Here is an 18,014-nt window from a genome sequence, read left to right on the forward strand (position 1 = left end):
GAGGCCACTTGCTGGACTGGGGAAGTTGTTCCATGTTCCTGCTTTGTAGCTGAGTAGGAAAGTGCCTATTTTAATTCTTCCATCACCTGCAGAGCATGGTTGCAATATCTTTTTCTCCATAATTCTGTCCATTTTCCCCTGGCAGTTACCTGAATTGACTTTGTTCGCCATATCCTGTGTTTAAAAAAAACAGTTTTCAAATTCTTTCTTTTAAAGTGGTTCTCATTAACAGGCAGGATCTGGAATCAGCTGGCCATGCTGCAGTGACCCTTTGACTGACCTCCTGTTCTGCGAAATTCCCATTGTTTGTCGTTTCACAGAATAGCTGGATATGACGTGATCAAAGCTTTTTGTGTCCAGAATGAAAATCTCTATTTTTGTCCATCTCTTGCAGCATGGGAGAAGTACATGTCTCTGTGGCTTATTCAGCCTGGGGCCACTCTGATAACACTGCCAACAGGGACAGGTACAATCAATGCTTATTGTGATGGTGATAAACTGGCCTGAAATGCCCCTGAAATTTCACACAGGCCAACAGACAGCCATTGCTACTAACCTGACTATATAGGACCCAGAGAGATGAAACATTCCACATATTGGTGCTAATCTCCTGCGGTTCCCAGACAATGGGAATAATTTTATCCTAAGACCAAAAAGCTAGAACTATAACAGCAAGGATGTTAGCAAAAGAGAGGGAAAAACCTCAGTAGCTCTGTTATGGAACCTCCCATCCCCAGACACTATTAAAAAAGCTACTTTGAGAACTCCAGCATCTTGCAGACATCAATGATGCAAGAGGTGTCTTCAGTGCTACCAAAGCTGCCTGTGTACCAAGAAGCCATGGAATCAATCCCCTGAGATCAAAGGACGGTACCCAACTCTTGAAAGACAATGAAGCCATCGCTTCTTGCTGGAGGGAGCACTGTAATGAGCTCTTGAACTGCCCCTCCAAAGTGGTCCTCAAATCCCTTGGCCATATCCCTCAGCAACTGCCTAGGCTTGATCTTCCAACACTTCCTGCCCTGAGTGAGGTCCAATCTACCATCAAAGCGATGAATTGCAACAAGGCAACTGGACTAGATGGAATCCCTGATGAAGTCTTCAAAGAAAGTGGGCCAAAGCTCCACAAACAACTCCACCTCCTGATTCTCAAGATCTGGGATAGGGAGCAGATTCTGCAAGATTTGAGAGACACTCTGATCATCAGTCTCTTCAAGAAGGATGACAGGTCAGACTGTGGAAACTATTGTGGCATTGCCCTCCTGGCAACGGCAGGGAAAATCTTAGCTCAAATCCTTGCAAACCAACTCCTGCCACTCTCAGGCTATGTCTATAGTAGACCTAGAAGTCGACCGCTGGTATGCAATTTTAGCTACATCAATTGCATAGCTAAAATTGACTTATCAGTGGCCAACTTCCATGTCTGTCTACGTGGAAGAAGGTCAATGGGAGTGTTTCTTCTGTCAACCTTTCTTAATCCTCATTGTTCACAAGGAATATCAGGGTTGACTTTGACCCCAGAAAGTGCTGTTTTGTGCAAAACAAAACTCTGGAAGATCGACCCTGAGTGGGTCAATCTTCCCTGGTCAGGCGGCTCCAGCCTCAGCAGAAATTCTCCCAGAATACCAGTGTGGCTTCTGACCATTCTGAGGAGCAGCAGATGTGATCTTCACCAGCTGGCAACTGCAAGAAAAATGTCATGAACAAAACCAAGCCTTATACCTGAGTTTCATTGACCTGACCAAAACATTTGACTAGGTGAATCATAGTGCCCTGTGGACCGTCCTTTCAAAGATCAGCTGCCCCAAAAAATTCATTAGCATCTTGAGGCTGCTTCACAACAACATGACTTCCACAATATTGAGCAACAACAGATCCCAAAGTGACCGCATTTGAGGTCAAAACGGGAGTCAAAAAAGGCTGCGTCATTGCTTCATGACTATTCTGCATGTTCATTGCCATGACCCTTCAATTCATTGATGGCAAGCTTCCAGATGGCATGAAGATTGTCTATAGAATGCATGGTTAAGCTTTTCAGTCTCAAGAGAATGAAGGCTAAAAGCAACACCTCCACAACGTCGATCATGGAGCTCCAGTACGCGTATTATAACATGGTTGGTGATCTTTCTCTCACAGCCCTTCAACCATCTGAAGTGCCTTTGCTGAAGCATACAAGAATATTGGCCTCACATTGAACATCAGAAAGACCAAGGTGCTTCAACAACTCTCGCTGATGGGACAATCTTATGTACCTTCTATTGAAGTCAATGGAGAACTGCTGGAAAATGTGGAGCATTTCCCATATCTTGGAAGCCATCTTTCTTCTAAAGTCGAAATTGCTGTGGAAATCCAGCATCGTCTGAGCTGAAGAAGCTCTGCTTTCACCTGCCTGAGACAAAGGGTGTTTGAGAACAGGGACATCCATGCCAAGACATAGCTCCTTTTATACCGTGCAGTGGTTGTTCCAAGGCTACTGTATGCACATGAAACCTGGACAACACGGAAGCATCGTTTTTAAAGGCACTTGACCAATATAATCAATGCTGCCTCAGAAGAATCCTAAAAATCTCTTGGGAGGATAGGCGCACAAACACTAGCATCCTGGAAAAGTCAAACATGACCAGCATTGAAGCCATTATCATTCATCAACAACTTTGTTGGACTGATCACGTGGTTCAGATGTCTGATCAGTGCCTCCCAAAACAGATTCTGTTTTCCAAGTTGGAGGAAGATCAGTTGAGCATTGGGGGCTAGCAGAAGCGATATAAGAATATGATGAAGGCACACATGGAAAAAGTGCAGCATCAGTGTTGACACTTGGGAGAACTTTTTACCCAAACCTCTCCACAGTGGAGAGTGGTAATCCATGAGGGGATGGCCAATTTGAGAGGTCCCGCTGCAGTGCAGGTGAGGAGAGGCGGAGAAGAAAAGAGCATCATAAACCACCCTGTGCTCCTCTAACAGCTACCAACACCTGCCCCTGTGGTGATAAGATCTGTGTCTCCAAAATTGGACTGATCAGCCATCACAGATAGGAGGGTAACATGAAAGTGTCCTACTCATTATCGAGTGACCACCAAGAGACCTCTTTGCCCCATCCCCAACAGCTCCCATCTTGTCCAAATCTCCGTCTGTCTCTTTACTTAGATGTGTTCGCATCTTACACTTCAGATCTGCCCTGTTTCTCATGCACAAAACATGAATACTCCCCAACATCAAGCCTATCCTTTCAGCCAGATGCTGCTCAAGGACTGAGGCTGTATTTGCATAGGTCTCCTACCACCCCCTCACTTCCTTAATGACCTTGACCAAATTTTCCACCTATTTTCTGGGAAGAACAAGCGGGGAAGAATTACCCAGGAGCCATATGCTGCCCACAAATACAAAGTTTTTCATGCAAGAAAGGAGGCTTGGGAGCATTCTCTACAGGGTGGATAATTCCTATCTGCCCTCTGCAAGAGGCAATGAATAGCAGCCTCAATGTAGCTTGCTAAGCAGCTGATGACAACACAATATCTTATGTCTTAAAATTGTGTCAAGCAGCAATGATTCTCCAAACTGTGCTACATCGGCTGAGCTCTCTGAGATAACACACATGGGGCTAGATTGTCTGTATGTGTGTTGCTGGACTAGAGCTGTATTTATACAGTGTTTGGCAATCCAGGATGGCTCAGTGAAAAAGTTGGCTATATGTCATCATATCTGGGATGCACTGGCTTTATATTCATATGTGAGCTTTCTGGAGTCCGAGCCTTCTGGCTCAGATGTGGGGACCTTCTCTTTTCGTCCCTGACCAAGTTTGCAGCATTGTGCATTTCGATAGCTGTGTTACAGAGCTGAGTTGTCAGGAGTGTGGTTGGGATTTGGTCTGTCATTGTTTGACCAGGGAGCTAAGAATAGATTATGACTGGGCTCAAGCCTGTGGGAAAAGTGAATGGTGTTTGTGTCCAAATTTGCATTTTTGAGGTCCTACCTCCACTGACCAAGGCACACGCTGGATGCAACTGGGTGATGGTTGAAGGGAGCCAGGCAGAGTTGTGATTGGGCATTAGTCTACCTGTGAAAAGAATGTAATTTGGATATAGAGACATGCTGAAAGCACCACAGCAAAAGATCCTGGTGGCAACAAGATTTGTTTGTGGCTGTACTGGCATGGTAAGCAATTTAAAAAAAAAAAAAAGCGGGATGGGACGGGGTTAGACCTCATTCTGACTTTAAGTGCTTTTGACCAGAAAGCCAAGGTAGCAACTGAAATGTCACAAAAGGCAAAGTCAACTGAAAAGAGCCAACAAACTCATTACATATGGGGGTGTGATGGGGTTCAGGGGTCCCCCTGCACTGCACCCCATCTGCTGGCAGGATTGACTCTCACTCAGCAGGTACAACAGAAGGTTTATTAGGCAACAGATGCCCAGTTTCTCACAGAAGCGACAGCACAGCGGCCAGAGACAGTCCTTCCAACCCGTCCTGGGGAGAAGACCCCGAGGGGTGCCCCTCTGGGGTGTAGCTTTTCCCCTCCTCCGGCTGGCTGCCTTCCAGCTCCTCTTTCCCCAGCTTCCTAACTGCTGCCCCCCGATTCAAAACCCAGCTCGGCTCCTCCCTCCTCTTTGTTCAGGGCAGAGGTGTTACCTGCCAGTTGTAGCCCCAGGGTCATCCTTAGCCACTGGGAGCTGCTGCTTGCCTCAGACACACATGCACTCCCCCCACTCCATCACAGGGGATGGAAACCCTTTGAAATGATGGCCCATTTCCATTTGGACTTTTGAACAACTTTTTTTAAGATGGTGCTTGTTACATAGTGGAAAATACAGTCATCAGACCACGTTCCAATTGCAGAGGTAGGGAAAAAATGAGTTGAATGTGATTATTAGTGGTTTTGGTGCTGCTGTTTGACTAGCCATGTGATGGCAGGGAATCTCCATTCTCCTTCCTCTTCTGTCTCTCTCAAACTGTGTGGTCAGCCTTGTGCTCAGCTGATGAGTCATTCTGAACTTTTGGCACCTTTTCTTAAAAAAGAAACTTCCAGACCCCCTCTATTGTCTTTCAGTCCGACCTAAAACAAGACCTTCCTGGTAAGACCACTTGCTCCTGTGCTGTCTTGGGCACTTTCTAGCTGGGGTGGGAAATCTTTGAATCTTTCTGACTGAATCACTAGAGGGGGTCTTCTCTGGATTTTCTGCTTTGTTATTTTGGGGTGGAGAGTCACTGCTTTTTAAGTGGCCCCTTTCCTGTCACATTACAATGCTCTGCTTCCCAGTGCTCTCTGGTGTCACCCGAACTCCATCAGCAGAAGCTATGATCAAACAACACAGGAAAGCAGGAGTAAATAGCCTGAATGTCTTAAGGAGGTAAATCAGCACTTTTAACACTATATACATTAACAGTTGTTGTGCCAAGGCAATTACAGAGCAAACCAGTGGCCAGATTCATTCAGATTCTGGAGACAGTGTCTCCTCAGTGTTAGGATCTTTAGAAATCCCTCTTTCTGCACCACAAGCAGCCTCTGGTTGTATCTCAACTTCCAAGCACTTTGCATTATGCATGGTGATTTCGTGCTGGGGACTCTGCATTTGGGCCATTCGGTACAGTCCATGATTTATAAAATCTGATATTTCATGCCTGTCTCCCAGGGATGTTTTTATCCATGTGTGCTTTATATGTTGCTCAGCTAAAATATATTATCAGAGCTGATCTTGGAAACCCACATCTCCATGCTACAGTGTTCATAAATGTGCAGGGCAAGCCAGAGAAAGATAGCACTGTCCTACCACTTCTCAGCAGATGCTGCCGTCTCATGGTCCTGAATGGGTATTGTGGACTGTAGCTTCCATGAAGTCATGGGGAGTAAGGGATTTTCCAAGGCAGTTATAAGGGGAGGAGTTAGAGAAGTCCCACTTTACTACAATTCTGAATATCTCCTTTTTGTTCCCTGCCCCCGCCCCCTGCCCTTTGAGTCCTTAGGGGAGATGAGAATTTTCCAAGGCAGCAAAGGAGTGATTCAAGGAAACAGAAAAGAAATTGCAGTCTAGAGAGTACAGAAGCATGTACTTCCTGTGGACAGCTTGTGCAAGACCAAAAGGACCATAAGGCAAATGTGTGTGCATTTCTCTATGTGCAGGGAATGAGCAGTAAAGGAATGCACTGAAAGGCAAAGAAATTGAGCTATGCCTATGCTTGTTATGGTAAGAGTCTCCACAAATAATCTGCATAAAATGTAAAACAAACACAGTGTCTCCTCTCTGGTTAGACCTCTGTTACATTGGCCTGCAGCTGTGCAGGCAGGTCTAGAGTTCTTTGTAGTACTGCAGGGTTTGTGTCTAGAGCTGAGGTTTTCAAACTGTGGCCCATGAACCCCTGGGGGTTCCACAGACTCTGGCTAAGATTTCCAAATGGCTCTGTTCCTCCATTTGAATTTTTTTAGGGGTCTGCAAATGAAGAAAGATGGAACCCACGGAAAGTTGTCCATAACATTCCAGCAGACATGGTTAAAATCTGCTCCAAACTGGTCTTCTCCTCCTGCTTGTCAACAAAGGTATTCTGTCCAGTTTCTAATGTCCTAAGTGTTGGGACTCCCCCTCCCTCCCTTGGGAGAGGCATCAGTGGGCTAAGAGAGCTCAGCATTGGGAAGTGTTTCCTGGTATTCAGGGCGATATTAGCATATGTCTTCACTGCAGATATGCATGGGGTTTTAACTTGTTAGCAAACACAGATTAAAATAGCAGTGTAAACATAACAACTTGTGTTTTAATTTGGTTTAACAACTCAGTTCAAACTGATAATGCAGATGGGTTCAGTCTGGGTTGCTGCTGCCTTGAGTAAAAGGGTGAGCTGCTGTTTCATAACAGTTTTGTTAATCTGAGTTACCCTAAACTCAAAATATACTTTTTAAAATTTCTGTGGGGATGTATCCAGAGAAGCTCAAAGACTGTTAAATACCGTTTGAGATGGATGAGATAATAAGAGAAATAATCCATCATTTGCACTGTTCTGGTGGCCCCATGATGCTTGCTTGAGGCTGCCCTTTGCAAAATTTGGATTTGACTCCTGTTCTTGCTTGGCATACTGACCCGGCATATCTCCAGATCTGAAGAGGTGGATCTGCTCCAGGAAAGCTCATCACCTAATAAATTATTTTGTTAGCCTTTAAGGTGCTACATGACGGCTTGTTTGACCTGGCCGGAGCAGAGGTGATGTGGGAGCAGTGTATTTGGCTCATGCAGTCTGACCCCATTTCACTATTCCTTGAGCCTCTCGCCCATATAACCAGGACCGACCTTGAAAGGATGTGGTGGGGGTGGGGAGATTGGATTGCAGCAAGAGCTTGACTGCAATGTGGGAGGAGGAGGCATTGGGGAAGTATAGAAAGGATGTGGATGCATTGGAGCAGGTTCCGCAGAGGGCAATGAAAATGATTAAGGGGCTGGAGCACATGACCTATGAGGAGAAGCTGAGAGAGCTGGGCTTGTTTAGTTTGCAGAGGAGTGAGAGGCAATTTCATAGCAGCCTTCGACTTCCTGAAAGGGGGCTGTGGAGAGGCTGTTCTCAGTAGTGATGGATGGCAGAACAAGGAGCAATAGTCCCAAGTTACAGACAAGGACGTGTAGGTTGGGTATTAGGAAAAACTATTTCACCAGGCAGGCGGTGAAGCACTGGAATGCGTTACTGAGAGAGGTGGTGGAATCTCCATCCCTAGAGGTTTTTACATCCCGGCTTGACATAGCCCTGGCTGGGATGATTTATTTTGGGGTTGCTCCTGCTTTGGGCAGAGGGCTGGACTGGACCTCCTGAGGTCCCTTCCGGCCCTGGGCTTCCATGATAAGCACAGCCGGGACCACGGGGGGCCGGGACTCGGCTTCCCCCGCTGAGATCCTGCAGTGAGAAGGAAGCACCAGCAGCCCTGAGGGCGCACACCGGGAAAAAAAGAAGCCGGCTGCAAGTTACCAGCGACTGCAAGTTACCAGGGCCAGGGAGAGGCAGGCAAAGGGCGGGGCCCGAGCGCAGCTCTGAGGCCGGGCTACAAGCCAGCGGCTGGACGGGGAGTTCGAACGGTGCCCCCCTATCGGTGCTTTCAGGCGTTTGCCCCCATCCCTCCGCCCTGGGGAGTCCGCTACTGGCAGCCCGCCCACGTGGCGAGCTCAGGCGGGAGCTCGGGAACTGGCTTGGCCCCCCGGCTCACGTGCTCTCCGGCCCCCGGGAGTGTTGCAGCCGCCCCGGGCCCGGTGGGGGCGGGGAGGGACATGACCTGCCCCCCGCGGTTCCTGCTCAGGTCTAAGCGCAGGGCCGCCCCCGGGGAGCTGCGTGGGGCGCTGGGGCTGCGGGAGAGGCTGCGCCCGAGCGGGTCCAGGGCGGGTCCTGGCGGGCGGCGGCAGGACGTGGGCAGAGGCAGCAGCAACAGGGGAGGGGCCGGCCGGCCGGCCCTGCCCGCCCGCACTCGGCGCCGATGGGGAGCCCCAGCCGGTTGCGGGCTGAGCCCGAGCGACCCCGGGCCTGGAGCAAACGCTCCCTCCGGCTGCGCTTCCAGAGAGCCGCGGCCGCGGCGCCCTGCCCCTGGGGGCGGAGAGGGGGCGGCCGAGAGCCGGCGCCAGGTGAGCCCCGCTGCGCCCGTCCTGGGTCCGTGCTTCCGTCTGTCCGTCGCGCGGCGCCTGGCCTGGCCCGGGACCTGCCCGTCTGTCTGTCCGTCCGTCCTCCCCCTGCTCCGGGACCTGCCCGCCCGCCCGCCTGTCTGTGTGTGTGTCCGTCCTCCCCTAGCCCCGGGACCTGCTCACCTGTCTGTGTGTCCGTCCGTCCTCCCCCTGCCCCGGGACCTGCCCGTCCGCCTGTCTGTCTTCTCCCTGCCCCGGGACCTGCCCGCCCGCTCGCCCGTCTGTCTGTGTGTCCGTCCTCCCCCTGCCCCGGGACCTGTCTTCCCCATCTCTGTGTGTCCACACTCTGCCCTGCCCCGGGATCTGCCTTCCCAATCTGTCTGTCCTTTTCCAGCCACGGGATCTGCCTTCCCTTTCTGTGTGTGTGTCCTCCCCCCGCCCTGGGATCTGTCTTCTCTGTCTGCCAGTCCCTCCTTCCCCTGCCCTCAGGACCTGCCCTCGCCGTCTGCATGTCCATTTTCCCCCATGTCTTTCCTTCCCCAACCCTGAGATCTGCCTTCCCAATCTGTCCATCCTCCTGCTGCCCCATGACCTGCCTTCCCTGACTCTCTGCTTGTCCCTCCCTCCATCACAGTGTCTAATGTGCTGCTGCCCGAGGATCTGCCTTTCCCTGTATGTCTGTCTGAACTTTTCCGCTGTCTGTCCGTCCGTCCTTCCCATTGCCTCAGGATTTGCCTTCCTCGGCCATCTGTCTGTCCTTCCCTGTTCCCCTTTCTGATTCTTTGTCCTCCCTGCCTCAGGGACTTTCTAACCCCTCTGTGTGCTGACTCTCCCACATCCTCAGAAGCTACCTGACTCTGCTTGTCTGTCTCTCTGTCCCCATCCCTCAGGATCTGCCTGATCCTTCCTCCTGTCCCAGTGCCTATCCCTACATGGCAGTCTGTCCTTCTTTCTGTCCTAGGAGAATCTTTGTCTGTCAGTTGCTTTCTCTGGATCATATCAGCATCAGTTCAGCCCTGTCTCTCTTACTCAGTCTCCAGATCTCTGTTTCCTTTCACTCCTTCTACCTTATCTACCTCTGCTCTTCTCTCTGTCCCTGGGTCTGCCACCCGGCCCTCCACTGTGACAGGGACTTTAGGCTATTTGAGCTGTTCTCTTTTCTCTGTGCCACGTGTCTGATATGGACATGCTCCGCATTTCCATATGTTTTCCATCTGAAAAGCGTGGGAGGCGGTAGGGAAAGGAAAATCTAAAGAAAAGTCCCAGAATTTCTGGTGATTGAGCGGGTAGAGAAGGGGCTGGGGAGAGGGAGGGTGGGGTAAGATGCGTGTGGATTCTGTGGTTTGGTTTTAAATCTCTCTTGGAGGCTGATCTTGCTAAGCTGTCTCTGTCCTATAAACAGCTTGTGACCTGCGAGGTGTTTGGTGGTGGGAAGTGACAGATTTTACCTTGTGCTAGGTGGTGAGGGATTTCAGAACATTGTTCATTTGTAAATACGTTTAGAATGAGTTTCCCGTAACTGTCAGGTTGATACATCCATTGTGATGTAGCCTGAGTCTGTGCTATAACTATGGAGTGATGGCAGCTGCTCCAGAGCAAAGGCTGAATAGTGTTTATAATAAATTGGAGTTGGCACCCAGAACTTCGGCTCAAAAATCTTCTCCTGCCCTTCCCCCTCAATAAGCTGTTTGAGCCTCAAGTTCATAGGTTACATCTGGGCTGAGTGTAGGGGCTGTATTGAAAACCTGATGTGACTCACGTAAATGGTTTCTGAAATACGATTCCATAAAAATCAAGGTGTCAGTTGTAAACTCTTGTGACATCTTTGTTACTTCTGTGTCAGAGCAGAGGAAAGAAAAGAGACAAACTTCTGCAGTGATCACAAGTATGGGATGAGCATTTAATTGATTAATGGCAAATTATCAAACTTACTAATGTTCCCATTAGTCATGTGGTTAGCTCCAGGCTGGAATTGACACTTGCTAGAATATCAGTTGTCAGTATCAATGTTGTATCTGTATTTTGTGAAATGGTCGATGACTTTTTTAGGTAGCTTTTATCAACCCCTTAACATAATTTTAACTGTGTGTTAGAAGCCTATTCTTTAGTAAAACAAATATATAAAACTCACCTGAAACTGATCTGAAGAAGGGGGTCTGTTCCACAAAAGCTCATCACTGAATAAATCATTTTTGGTAGTTTTTAAAGTGGTACATTTCTGCTGCTCTTTTTTCCTTTAAATAAAACTCACAGTTTTGAAAATCCATTGATGACGATTTTGAAAATTATTGGAATAAAAGTATTGGTAAAAACTCAAGGGAAATACTTGCCAAAACCTGACAGGAATATTGATCCCTGTGCAGTGGAAAGACTTCTTGAAATTTTTCTCCACATCATTTTCTGTTTCTCAAGCACTCTAGTGCTTAGGGACTAGTCGGTGTCTGGTACCTGCCCCTGCAGCCCCGGGGAGAGTGAGCCACTTGTGTTGCTATCAAGCAACTCCCTCAGGTAATGGCATAGACATGCTCTGGTAGAGACTGAATGCAAATCTCCTTACCTGGAGAGAACTGTTAGTTGCTATGGGAAAGGAGAATAAGGAGATCCTGAAGAGTCATGCATTGAAATAACCAAATCCATAAAACCTGTGCATGTGGTGTGCCTGGACCCTGAAAGAATGTTTTCATTTATCCCGTGTGTGTCACAGGTCTAATGCTCCCCTTGTGTAGGCCCAGAGGTGTGTCAGACACCCACAGTGAGGGACATGGCTATCAGCAGTGGACAAAGCATTACAAGCTGTGGGACAGGGATTTTTAAACAGGCCTTGATTTTCCTGCAACTTCCAGTCTTGGTCTTGCAGTCGTTGGATTCCCATCATTTTTTAGTGCTAGGACTTTAATCTCAGTGTGAGGTGGTGCTGCTGATGATATGGTGGAGTGAGGGCCACCCTGGCTGGTGATGAGGGGGCACTGAGAGGGCAGGAGCATGTTCTGGAACGACCTCAGCGCTGGTGCTTCAGGGCTCAGTATCAAGGATATGGTATTCAGAAGCTGTCGCTGCTCCCAAACCAGACGGCACCCACTGAAGGATTTTTGTGGGATGAGCCAACATCTTGTCTGCTTTGTGGCTGTTCCTGTTCATTTATCTTGGTAAACATGGACTCTGCTTCCTGACCATAGAGCAGGCTTGACAAACATTGCCTTAGACTTGTAAGCCATCCCCCACTGTCTTGGGAACAATACATTCATCTCAACTTCCCTCCCTCCCAAAATTCCCGCCTCCTGGACAGGACTTTTTTCTTTACCATCCCCTTGCCTAGAGGCTCTGGTAGTCCTTTTGGACTCTTATTGGTGGTATTGAATTTCAGGGCCAGCTTGCACTGAATTCGGCTGCATCTCCCTTCCCCTTGATTTGAACAGGAGCAGAATTAAACACTCAGCCTTTTGAAACAGGAACGGCTGAGCTAGTAGCTTCCTCTCTCTTTACTCAGTAGCTTGTCCCTCTTGCAGTGGCTGGGGACACTTTATTTTGGTTCAGTAGTGGCTGCATAATCCAGATTCCCCAGCTGAATTCCTGCTGTTTTGCTGAGATCCACGGCTGCTCTTCAATTGCCTTGTGTGCTGCGAAAGACACAGGACCCTTTTTACATGAAACTGAATCCTATGAATGATGCTGTTGTAAGTCTGTCTCCTCGCTCCCCCGTTCACTCTAGTGGAAACTGGGAAATTGATTCTTGACTAATTCCTGATGGAGGCAAATGGATGGATGGGATCAAAATGCAAGTGCTGGAATTTCCAACATATTAAGCCATGGCAATGAGAGTTCACTGAAATACCCATCACCTCATGTCACCAAAATACCCTGGGCCTAGTAAGAAGGTAACTGGGCCTGCCTGGTGTGCTTCTGCAGTTATCAGTACTGCTGAAGGATGAACCTGGTGCCTATTAAATTGAGATAGAATGGATCAAATTTATGCCTGATCCCTGGAATCCACACGGATGAGTTTGGCCCTACAGCATTGAAGAAATAACAGTAAATATTCCTTTCTTCTGTTGTTTGCTGCAGGGGCTATGTTTATGTATTTGCTGTGTGGACAGTTTGTGAGCCTAGTGGCAGTCAGGGTGCATTGAGTGAGATTACAGCAATTGAAATAATTGATTTAAATCACCTGAAAATCATTGATTTAAAACAATTTACCAAAAAAGCTAAGATTATGCTCTGAGTGCATTTAATTCTGGAGTAAGCCCCACTGAATTCATTGGCACTTCGGTTTTCTGAGAAAACTACAGAATGGTGCTCTCTTGGAAAAACAGAATTAGGCTCATGTAAAATAGGGAATAGACTTATGGCATCACTGTTATGATCTGTGGCCATGGTGTACCAAAATAAGGGCGTGTATTATGTAATATAAAATGAGAAAATGACAGTGGCTTGGCAACTTTAGATTTCTCTGACTGCAACTTCCTGTATTGTATACTCAAGTGATAGATTCTAATCATATTTAACTAATTAAACAAGCTATAAGGATTACCTATTCTAAAACTTTTTGTCTAGCAACATCCAACACAGCAGGCAGTTTGGGAATTTACTTGTCAAATCGCGCCTATACATTGAGGCATTGAGAGAGTCGTGAGGCATGATATATTGCAAAGTGAATTATTTGTTAGTAACCAGTTGATTCACTCAGCCACATCCATATTTTCATCCACATCATTTTCTCCCTTATGATGCTTCTTTCTTGCAACTCAACCCTGTATCATCTTCTGGCGCTGATTACACTTGACACATTTTTCCTTTTTAATTTAGGGAATAAATTTCTTCAAAATAGTCCCAAATATAAGGTCCCATTGAGGCCCAGAAGCCGTGACACATGTTTTGTGGTGAAAGGGTGGGGGAATATAGGAGGCTATGTGTGTGTTGAATACCATCTTCCCTTTTGCTTTCTAGTCCACTCCACTGGTACTTTCTATGCTGTCTTTATCCTTCCCTATACATTGCATGTCTGTCGTAAGACAATGTTTTAACTAGCTCCTCTTAACTAAAACAGTGTGGCCCAGGTCCATCACCACATAAGCACAGAACAAAGACAATTCTGTCTAGCTTGTCTCTCTGCATATGTTACTTTTTAGTCTGTGGAGAAACAGAAATTGAAAGCTCAGAAATTTGAAGAAGCAAGAAGCGGGATGGGGTGGGGTGAGGGGATGAGAGGAATAGCAGCTGCTCAAAGGCTTCATATCGTCGTTCTGATTGACTGGAATTCTGGCCAATCAGAGCAACGGAGGGCTGTGCCTGGGAGCAGAGGGCGGAGGTGCAGAGCCATGTTCATCCAGAGGTGAGCAAGTGCACCCCCATTGTCCAAACCCCCTACCACTTGACTGCTCCTGCACCCCTCCCATCCAGACCCTCACTCCCACTGCCTTGCTACATCCTCCCTCCCTGACCCGTCTCTCCTGCCCAGACCTCACACCCTTTTTCTGCACCTCCTGTCACCCAGATTCCCCATCCCACTTTGCCTCTGCCCTTCCAGGCTCCACACTCCAAACCCTCCTGCACCCTTCCTGCCACCTAGACCCCACCCCTGTCCTACTCCCCCTCCTGCCTAGATCACCCACCCTCAGCCCACTCCTGCACCCTTGCTTCTGCCCAGACCACCCCCAGCCTGTTCTTGCACCCTTACTACCACCAAGCCCCCATAGCCCTAGCCCCTGACTGACCTGTCCACAGGTCAGCGGCCCTGACTCAAAAAAGGTTCCCCATCCCAATCTAATTCTTGCCCTTTTTTCCTTTTCTTTTGGGGGAAGGAAATGTTATGTTGTCATTCTACAAAAGCCAGTGTGTATTGCAAAACCCATTGCTCTTGCATGCTTTGAAAGCTGTCTCTTTGTATCTGAAGGGAGGACCTCTCAAGGAGAGAGAGTAATTGAAAGGGGGTGCTCTAGGGGTATAGCTTCCTTAGAGATGCTCCATTTGCCATGATGCCACTGTAACTCTGTAACGTAGACACGTGCTACCCCAATCGAAGGGGTTCTTCCGACACTGTAGTAAATCCACCTCGCTGAGAGGTAGAAGTGCAGAACGTTACTGTTGTAAAACTAACTCGGTTGAAGCGTGGTTCCCCCTCACTCCCACACCCACGTATATTGTTGTCTGCACAGCACAGACCTGAGAGTTTGGAAAAAGAGAGGAGCTGGAGCTTATCAAAGTCAGGAGAGATCATTGGTATTCATGTGTGTGCTAGAAAGGGACAAGATTAGGACTTTGTACACCAGTTAATTTCACAGGATCCTATTAGCAAGCCCCCGGCTTCCAAGTCTCCCTGCTGTAGAAGACTCTATTTTTAGGAGCCCCGGTAACTGAATGATACCCAAGCAGGCTCCTTACATTCTTTGCTTGTGAACAGTAGCCTATGAAATCATAGACTGCTAGAACTGGAAGGGACCTCGAGAGGTCAGTGAGTCTAGTCCTGTGCCCCCAGGACAGGACCAAGCACTGTCTAGATCATCCCTGATACATGTCTATCTAACCTGCTTTTATAAATCTCCAGTGGTGCAGATTCCACTATGCTCTGACTGTCTGGGTACTTACATTATCTGTGTCCCCCTTGCGGTATAGACACGTCCCCCTTGCAGTAACAAATTTCCCAGCCACACTGCCATTGGCAGGTACAGAGTGACACATGTACCTGACCATCTATATTCCAGGTCCTGGCTACTTGCAGCTGTGTCTGTCTCTTTGGCTTTATTGGAGACATGCAAAAGTCCAAGGAACCGCTACAATAAAAGTTGGCGTAGTGGATTTTTGTAAAGAAAAGCCAGCTTCTGAAATGTCTGTGACTGGGACTAGTACAGTGGAAAGTAGAAGGACGAGATGTATGTATGTGGCTGCAAATGAAATTAAGCAATGTCTAAGCACAGTAGTTAGATCCCTGAGGGGGAAGACAGAAATGGGTGGGGAAGGGGGAGATATGCAGCCTTGACAAGCACTGGAGCCCAGATACAACTGTGCTTCCTTAGATCTTCTGTTGACACAGGGATTCTCTTGAAACCCTCTTTGTTCTGTGATAACAAGCAATCCTCTAGCACCTTGAAGACTAACAAATATATTAGGTAATGAGCTTTGTGGGTAAGACCCACTAAGCTGAAAAACTGGATCTTAACCACAAAAGCTCATTACCTTCGTGACCTAATACATTTGTTAATCTTTAAGGTGCTACAGGACTGTTTGTTATTTGTAAAGCTATGGACTAACAGGGCTACCCCTCCGAGACTCTTTGTTCTGTGTTAGTACAGGTTGAACGTCTCTTGTCTGGCACTGGGCAGGTCTTGAGGGTACTGGACAAGAGAATTTGCTGGACCATGGGAACTCAATATTATGCAGCACATTACCAACACTTACCATTGCTTACTGGGCTCTTAGAAGACATGTAGGCTACATCTAGACTAGCAAGTTCTTTTGAAAGAGCCTGCAGAGCGTCTACATCCAAAAAACATTCTTTTGAAAGTAAATCAAAAGAATGCGGCGCTCCTTTTGAAAGCTCTCGTCCCCCCCACTTCAGGAAGAGTGCCTTCTTTCGGAAGAAAACATTTGTAGATGCTCCTTGAGGCCCTTCTTTCGGAAGAGCAGTCCTCATGCCACCTGACTTTTCGATTCCTGGCCCATTCTTTCAAAAAAGGGGGGCCGTGTGGATGCTCTCTTTCAAAAGAGCAGATTGCTCTTTTGAACTGCTTTTTTTGTGTGTGGGCGCGCTCTTTCGAAAGAAACTCTTTTGGAAGAGATCTTCCAGAAGAGCTTCTTTTGAAAGCTCTCTGTAGTGTAAATGTAGCCTTAATGGTGAATTACAGCTAAATAACAGCACAGAACGTTGAGGGCCAGGGCTGGTGGCTGTCATCAAACTTTATGGGACCATGGGAAATTTGGCCACACCCATAATAAGTGGTCATCCAGCTAACTAAAATCATGCCGGATTATGAATGTTGCTGGATGAGAGAGTTCTGGATTAGAGAGGCTCAACCTGTAGCACAACATGAATGATAAGAACTGTTGGGTAGTAACAGAGGTAGCTGTGTGAGTCTGTCCTCCAACAGAAGAAAACAGCAGAAATGTAGTGCTTACTTAGTAAATGAAGGCCAAACACAGATGCCCGTGGAGCAGCTTAGCCCAGAACACCCACTTCTGCTTTTTCATCTCGCGTGGCCAAACTTTATATGTACGCCTGACTGAACATTTTGTAGTGTGTTTTTTTTGTCCCCTTGACCGTAGAAGGAAATAAGCCAGATAATGACACTCCCAGGACGGGGGGTGGTTTGTCATGTCAGCATGGGTTTTGGTTTCCTTTGTAAAGGTGGGTGGCCAAGTGGAGTGAAGATATGGTTCCCCTGGAACGTCAAGTTTTTTTTGTTGATTTGTTTGTTTGTGACCTCTGTGTTTGGCAGCTGTTTTATTTAGTGCGGATTATGCATCTTGGCCAGAAGAGGGCACCCTTTCATGACTGTGTCCTTGTCAACTGGGAAATAGTCTCAGAGGGGAAGTCTAGCTTCACAAATAAGAAGTCCTGTGGCAAGTTAGAGATTAACAAGTTGATTAGGTCATGAGCTTTTGTTGGTAAAACTGGAAGTGAGACTGGACAATGGGATTAGATGTGCAGGATATATAATGACCGTGTCCTCCTTTGAATATAGCGAATTTGTCCTTGATCGTATGGAAGCTGAAGGTCAGTTATTGGTAGAAACTGTACTAAAAGCCAGCAGGAAGCCTTTCTGCGATGGGCGGAGGAGTTTGACAGTGGTTAGAACACAAAAGTAGGAGTTGGGACACACACATTGTACTTCTGCCTCTGCTGCTACTGTCTTCCTATGTGACTTTGGGTAAATGCCTTGCCCCATCTCTGTCCCTCAGTTTGTCAGTCTGCGAAGTGGAACTAGTGTTACTGATGTACCTCCCAGAGAAGGTGGCAGCCTCAAGTAATAACACTTGTAAAGTGCTGTGAGATTCTTCATTGGAAAGCATTTCCTTTATTTCTCCAGGCATCCGATTCTCTAGTCCTGTAGGCAATCGTTCCAAACACCTAGCCAGGACAGCGGCAAGGTTTGTGATAAAGAGAGCTCCCCGCACTGCAAGTGGGATCAACAGGATGGGACTTCCTGCCCGTTATATTTTACGTGCCCGACAGGCTGCTGCTAACTCGTTGTATAGATACTTTTGGCCTCCCTCAGTGGAGTAGCTTTTAGGCAGTTCCCGCAGATCCATTTCTGACCTGCACAGGCTGTTGTTGCACAATGATACAGTCCCGAAAGGGATCTTGGCTTCCCTGTGAGAACATCAGCTGTTCCATAACCTTTTCTTAGGGATCCGGAGACTTCTCTGAGCCTCATGCTCATCCCCTACCTGACTGTTCTATTTTATTAGTAACAGAGACGGGCCCGAGACACAGGATTA

At 47.6% G+C, this 18,014-nt stretch overlaps 1 protein-coding gene across 2 annotated transcripts in view; it reads left to right on the plus strand.

Moving 5' to 3' along the window:
• The first annotated feature begins 8,456 nt into the window (after window positions 1-8,456).
• Window positions 8,457-18,014, plus strand: part of STARD8 (StAR related lipid transfer domain containing 8) — a 109,584-nt gene continuing 100,026 nt past the window's right edge. The window contains exon 1 of one of the 2 annotated variants that reach the window (XM_075008206.1): window positions 8,457-8,585. The gene's annotated coding sequence lies outside the window, so the exon portion shown is untranslated. The remainder of the gene's footprint in view (window positions 8,586-18,014) is intronic. The other variant, XM_075008203.1, reaches the window with a different exon arrangement.

The sequence above is a fragment of the Carettochelys insculpta genome, chromosome 13 (assembly GCF_033958435.1).
Source record: "Carettochelys insculpta isolate YL-2023 chromosome 13, ASM3395843v1, whole genome shotgun sequence".
NCBI lineage: Eukaryota > Metazoa > Chordata > Testudines > Carettochelyidae > Carettochelys > Carettochelys insculpta.